Below are 7,214 nucleotides of genomic sequence, written 5' to 3' on the forward strand. Positions count from 1 at the left end.
TCTTTCTGCCCCCTTATTGACCAAATCTTTTTACCTCCTTGAGTTCTTGCTGAAATGCGAGTCTTACCTTTTAATTGAGAAGCTGTTCACTTCAGATCTAAGAAGCTGTAGCCCTCCCTCACTTAGGCTGTTTTAAGTGAATTCTCTTTAATTCATCAGTAACTCTGTGATCTTCACTAGTCAAGTTCCAATCCATTTTAGAATATCTTTCCAGAAAAAGAAAATATTCAGATACTCCAATAGATATCTAAAATACATAGAGTTAGCCCTATTTCAAATGTTAAGTGTATTTATATGTCTTATGTACTATGCCATCGTTTTAGTGTGGAACTATAACACTAAATAGCCCAAACTGAAAATGTGCCTATCATGTCACCTGCCACCAATACAGTTAGGAAAGCCACTAGAATCTCATACCCTCAAACTCAGTTTGAGATGGATTACAGATATAAATATAAAAGAGCAATAAAGATTTTAGCAGAAAATATAGGAGAAACACCATCATGAACTTGTGGATGACAAAATTTCTTCAAGAGAATATGAGAAATACTAGTTGTGGAAATTAGAAATGACTGTGTGTCAAAACACAGCAAGAGCAAGAAGAGAGCCCAATAGAAAGGAGAAAAGATAAATATTAAGCCAACAAAAATTTGTGACCACAATATATAAAGAACTTCCACCAATCAAAGAAAAGATCAGTCAATGGAGAAATGAATAAAAGACTTGGAGAGGAATCTGATAAAAGAGGACATTCAAATGGCCAAGAATATTCACACGAAAATAAATTTTGGAAAAATGCAAATTAAGATCATAATGCAACACTAAAACTCAAAACATAATTAAAGTTTTTTAAAAAGGAGAGATAATATCATATTTCTGGCATTAAATATAGGGGGAAATGGATCTCTCATGCATTGCTGGTAAGAATCTAAACAGGTACAACTACTTCAGGAAACATTATATGATATCTACTAAAGCTGCATATATGCCTACCCTATGACCAGGCAAAACTACCTGAGAGATATACCAAAAAGACCTGAGTGCTATGTCTGCCAAAATATATGGATGAGAACAATTTCCAACAGCATTATTAATAATTGCCTCAAAATAGAGGCCACCCAAAAGACCATGAAGCATAGAATGAATAAATTCATTGTCATATATTTACACAATGAAATCTTAAATACGACAACTAAAGTGAATGAACTCCAAGTGCATACAACATTGCGGATACTATTGAGAGAAAGAAATCAGGTATAAACTATTATACACAGTTTGATTTCACTTTTACAAATCTCAAGAAGAGGCAGAGTTACTCTGTATCATTAGAAATCAGTGGTTTTCCTTAGTTGAAGTAGAAGATATCTAGTGACCAGAAGGGCATTGAGGAGGGGTGCCTTCTGGTGTCTGGGGATATTCTGTTTCCTGATTCACTTATGAATTACATGACTGTGTTCATGTCTTTGAAAATTAATTGAGCATAATTTGTGTACTTTTCTTGAAAATGAAATATGATATATATACATGCCTTCTATGCATGCCATATTGTAACATAAAGTCAAACAAAAATCCCACAAAACTTATTAAGAGTAGTATGTTCTAAATGTCTCCCCACCCTATCCCTAATATCTGCCCTAGGAGAAAGAATAAAAGCGCATCTTCACTGAGAAAGAGACATCCTATAACCCTTCCTTTTCCTTCTCCATTGTATAGGTGCCTGGAATTTATTATGGGAAGTACATTGTGGTGAACATGTTCTTTTGCTGAAGCAGGAAATCTTGGTTAGAATACTAAGCAAAAAAAAAAAAAAAAAATTCTGCAATCTCCCTAAGGGAAGGGATACTATGTCACCTTCAGCCTGAAGATAGCATGGCCTGTAGCAGGACCTATTTTATTGTCATGGTGAGGAAAATGGGGTAGGTGAGTAAGGGGCTCCGGATAGATAGTTGCTTCCCCTTTTCTACCAAAACACAGTGTGCCTCTTCAAGGCTAGGAAAGGAACCAGAAGAAGAGGTGTGCAAAGGTGCAAAGGGAACCCCTCTGTGGAAAACATTTGAAATATTAACATATAATGAAGGTATCCAAAATTCTTGGCAGGAGGTTCAGCATCAAAATGAATGGGGAAGGCTGTAGCAAACCACTCCATTCCTTAATCTCTCCCTGTGCCAATTTCCATCATGCATAAACTCTAGTGGCATATTTTCTCATATGCATAAACTATATACAACCTAAAGCATATACATGAGTACCCAATCAAATTCTTAAATTGTGGCTTTCTCGTTTGTATGTAGAATGCTTTGGCCTCCATGATTTGCTTTCTTCAGTGGGTAGCACATCGAAGTCATTGCCAGCCATTCTGAGAACTCAGAATTTGAGTCACATAGGAATCTTACTATGACATGTGATCCTTGGTGAAAAATCAAAGCTGTCAAGACAAGAAAGTTCTTGATAAAGAATTTTCAAGGGAACTTAAATATATATAAAAAACATTATATATAATATAATGACAAGGATACAAAAATAATATTCAACCACTTGACACTGTCCATTTTCATTTTGGGGCAGCATCTAATCCTCCAATAGTTTCTGTGGGGGTCTCGCCCCGCGAAGGTTGTGAGATGTCTTGAAGGAGAGACGGATAGGCGAAAGATGAAGATAATATCTCTCCTTCAAAAAATCTCACAACCCTTACAAAACAAAACCCCCACAAGTTTCCTTCATTTCCCTTTGCTATCTCACTAGCCTATGTTCTAACATCTACTAAGCAGAGAATTGAGGTAATTTTTCAAATAATTCAGGTTTAAAAGAAAGAACACAACACTGTTCACTGATTTCATTAGTTCTCATAATATTGATTTAATTACCCTGAATAACCTTAACAAGTGTCCACTTGGCCTTGAAATTCACATACAAAGACAGCTTCCAGTGATTATCAAACAAAAGATGAAATTTTAAAGCCTTTCTAAGCACTTAATTTCTTTCTGTTCTACAACATGAAAGCCAGGCTTTATTTTCATGGCCACATCAATTACTGTGTTTCAGGCAATATGGTTTGGAAAATGCAGAGGAGAGGTAAAAATTACCCTTGAAGCTCTAACTCTTTCTAGGCCATGAGAAATTTCTTCATCTGAGCCTGTTCAGCATTATCTCAGAAGAGACATTTGTGAAAACTAATGATAACATCAGGTGAGCTTCAACATTTATATTTCCTATTAAATTGAAAATTAAATGCTTCCTCTTCTTCCTGAAAATGCTGGATATGTATGTGCATATTTAGATAACTTTTATTAGCTAATGAATTAGAAGCCAGCGAAAGTCAGCATCTTCCAAGTCGCTAGTTTACATACTTAATTAAAACTCTATTGACTTCATTTGTTATGCAAAATAATGATCTTGGGATTTGGGGATTAGAGGACTTTTGTTAGGAAGTTTGAATGTGCTAATTTTCTGGATTTTCTTCACAGGTTTTGTGAATCATATATACAGAAACAGTCACCAGACACATCATAAAGGTCTGAGGCAGAGAAAGAAGGGCTCAGAGTTTGGGGAAAGTAATATTGTACCTTATCTGCTTATTTATATATTACAGTTAATTTTAATTTTCCAGAAAAACAAGCAAGCAAATTAAAAAAAAATCTTAAATGAGATTTTCTCTTTTGATCATCATCAAGGGTAATTTTTACCTCTCCTCTGCATTTTCCAAACCATATTGCCTGAAACACAGTAATTGATGTGGCCATGAAAATAAAGCCTGGCTTTCATGTTGTAAAGGAGATGACAGGTTCTTTACTAGTTGTAAAGAGTGACCCCTCTTGTTAAAGATCGCCTCATAGCGAGGGCAAACTGGACAGTGTGGATCCTTGTGCTTTTTTAGGGCTTCACACTTAAGAAACGTTCTCCATGACATCTATTTATTTTTGGCATTGTTTAGTACTTTACATTATTTCCAACATATTTAAACACATATGTTTTTACATTCCTCATTGCTGACCCATGAGCTAGGCAAAGGTAGTTTATGAATTCAATGCTTAAGTAGGAATACTGAAGTCTAAGGGTCCTGGGGGTTCAAAACTCTGTGGCCGAAATTACATACAGAGCTGAAGTTGTAACTGGTGACAGGGTACTGTCCTGAGTCTCTGTGGGCCTGGTATCTAATGTCTTAGCCAAATAACAAAGCATGACTCACTCAGTGGAGTCATGGCATAAGTGAAGGAAATTACAAAATTGAATCTGGGGACTAGGAAGAACCGTTGACTCTGTACTCAACCATGAACTTCTTAGAGTCAAGTGGGAAATATTACAACATTAAAATGTCAAAACATTTTCTTCTTGAGCTATGGTTTATGGATGCCGATATGAAATGTTTTTATTGTGATTGTTGTTGTTGTGTTTTTACTTTTATTTATTTTTATTTTATTTTGTTTTATTTAATTTTAGTTTTTTGAATCAAGGTCTTACTCTATGGCCTAGGCTGGAGTGCATTGGCACAATCATGGCTCACCACACTCTCAATTTCTTGGGTTCTTCCTCCTTAGTCTCCTAGGTAACTAAGATTACAAGTGCATGCCACCACACCCAGCTTTTTTTTTTTTTTTTTTTTTTAGAGACATAGTCTTGCTATGTTGCCTATGCCTGTCTTGAACTCCTAGACTCAATTATCTCACATTGGTTTCCCAAAGTTCTAGGATTACAGGCATGAGCCACTATGCCTAGCAGGCTGTGTTTTTAAAAAAATGCTCTTTTGAGGTCTATCAAACATGCCAAAACATGTATTTTAGAAACATACAGCTAATAATATTACCATGTATATAAATTGTGTTCTTTTTATCTCTTTAATCACTTGCTTAGATGGATTAGAAGCTCAGTAAACTAGGTTAAGAATAATTCATCACTCAAAATGTATTTACTTAGTAGTTACTCTGTGCCTGGTTCTGTGTTACATATACCCTGTAAGATACAGGTAACTGTGAAACACTGTGTCAGTCCTGGCACTGACTATATTCCATGAAGTGACACATTCATCCATGAGGCCAAGAACATTTATTTGTTTTTTGGATTTTTTTACTTTATTTTATTATAAAGGTGGGGGGTGCCAATCAGGATTGGGTACATATGTAATGTATGTGCAGGTGATATATTACTGACAGTAAGAAATCAGTATGGTGAAAGCTACTGTCAAGTGCAGGCTGAACGTAGGAATCTTGCAAATAGACTATTGACATTTAAACCCCAGTGTCATGCCCCCACTAGCTCTATGGCCTCACTCTTAAGTTCCTCTACCTCAGTTCCCTCATCTGTCAAATGAAGATAATAATATCAATTGTGAGCAATAAATCCATTAAAACATGTAATATTCAGCATATGGTATGTGTCCAATAAGTATTTGCTCTTATTATGAGCAGGGTCATACGTAGAGGTCTTAGGCAGGAGACAGAACTTGGAGTAAATCATTTATAATAGAAGAACTTGAATGGAGGAGAGAATGAACTCTGGGTCAGTTCAGCAACATGAATAAATAAATAGTTGTAGAAGGACTGGAAGTAGCTAGCTCATGGATTTGTGGAAAACCAGGTCACCTGGAACAGAGGAAGCAGATGAAGTGGAACAGTGCTGAACAGGAAGGGAAGTATTAAAGAACTGGCTAAGAATTCATGAAGAAGTCCCTAGGATGTGGGGTTACTATCCAAACTGCCAGAAATCTGGGGCAGGAATCTTACTTTGGCTGCTGCTGTCAGTATCCCTTTGGATTCAAGGGCATTTACTTATAAAGATAATGCTGGCTGTATGGCTTTTTATATAACCATGAACTCAGTAGCATAGTTATTTGAAATAAATGATTCAGGAATGCTTAATCAATCTAATTTTAAATTCTAGGAATTATTATTATTATTTTTGATCACAATCTTACTCTGTCACCCCGGCTGGAGTGTAGTGATATGATCACAGCTCATCACAGCTTCGAAATCCTGGGCTCAAGCAATTCTTCAGCCTCAGCCACCTAAGTAGCTGGGGCTACAGGCATGTCCCACCGTGCCCAGGTGCTTTACAACTTTTTTTTGTGGAAATGAGGTCTTGCTATGTTGTCTAAGCTGACCTCAAACTTCTGGGCTCAAGTAATATTCCCACTTTGGCCTCCTAAAGTGCTGGGATTAGAGGTATGAGACACTGTGCCTGGTGGAATTAATATTTTTATCCAGAACTGCCCTCGACAACATTATGAATGAGTGAATGAATGAACGAAATCTTCAATCCATGGGAGATGCTCTCTCTGTGTAGAGCGTTATGTTGACACACATAACCTCCCAGTGTCATCCCTTAAAGAGGAACTGTGATATATTTCAGAAGTAAGCAAGACTATATGCAATGCTCTTTAATTTCTTCTTGTTTCTATATCAACTACTGTCTGTCCTTAGAGTGTCCATTGTTCCAGACCTTCACATTATTTACCATTGCTTCTTCTTCTCCCCCAGTCAACCTTCCTCCAAATTAAATATTTCTGTCTTGTGTCTTAATCCCCAAGGTCCTTCTGTGAAACACCTGCTAATCATATATACAGTAAACTAGATTATGATTTTTGGGAATTTATTTACTCTGTTACTTATGTTATATTACTTATTTCAGCATCATGTTCAATACATCTTATGGGGAAAGCCTGGAAGTGGTATATATCAACAACTGTCTGTGAAAATATAAGGAGCTAGCCGGGCTAGGTGGCTCAGCCTGCAATCCCATGCCTTTGGGAGGCTGTCTTGAGTGGATTGCCTGAGCCCGTGGGTTCGAGACCCGCCTGGGCAGCAAGACCTCATCTCTACAATAAATCAAAAAAAATCAGCCGGGCGTGGTAGCGCATGCCTGTAATTCCGGCTACTCGGAATGCTGAGGCGGAAGAATCGCCGAAGCCCAGCAGGTCGAGGCTGCGGTGGCCGGATGCAGCCACTGCATTCCAGTCTGGGCGACAGAGTGAGACTCCAACTCAAAAAAATAAATAAATAAATAAATAAAAGAAAAGAAAATATAAGGAGCTTGCACCAGAATATAAATCTAAACATTGCTTCCTTCCTCAAGAAAGTCATTTCCTAAAAAATCAGGACTTCTGCTTTTGGCTCTGATATTTTTTTTTTTTTTTTTTTTTTGAGTTGGAGTCTTACTCTGTCACCCAGACTGGAGTGCAGCGGCCGCTCCCGGACACCGCCAGCTTCGACCTGCTGGGCTCC

Source organism: Carlito syrichta, unplaced genomic scaffold (genome assembly GCF_000164805.1).
Source record: "Carlito syrichta isolate Samal-C Ts95f unplaced genomic scaffold, Tarsius_syrichta-2.0.1 Scaffold204979, whole genome shotgun sequence".
Taxonomy (NCBI): Eukaryota; Metazoa; Chordata; class Mammalia; order Primates; family Tarsiidae; genus Carlito; species Carlito syrichta.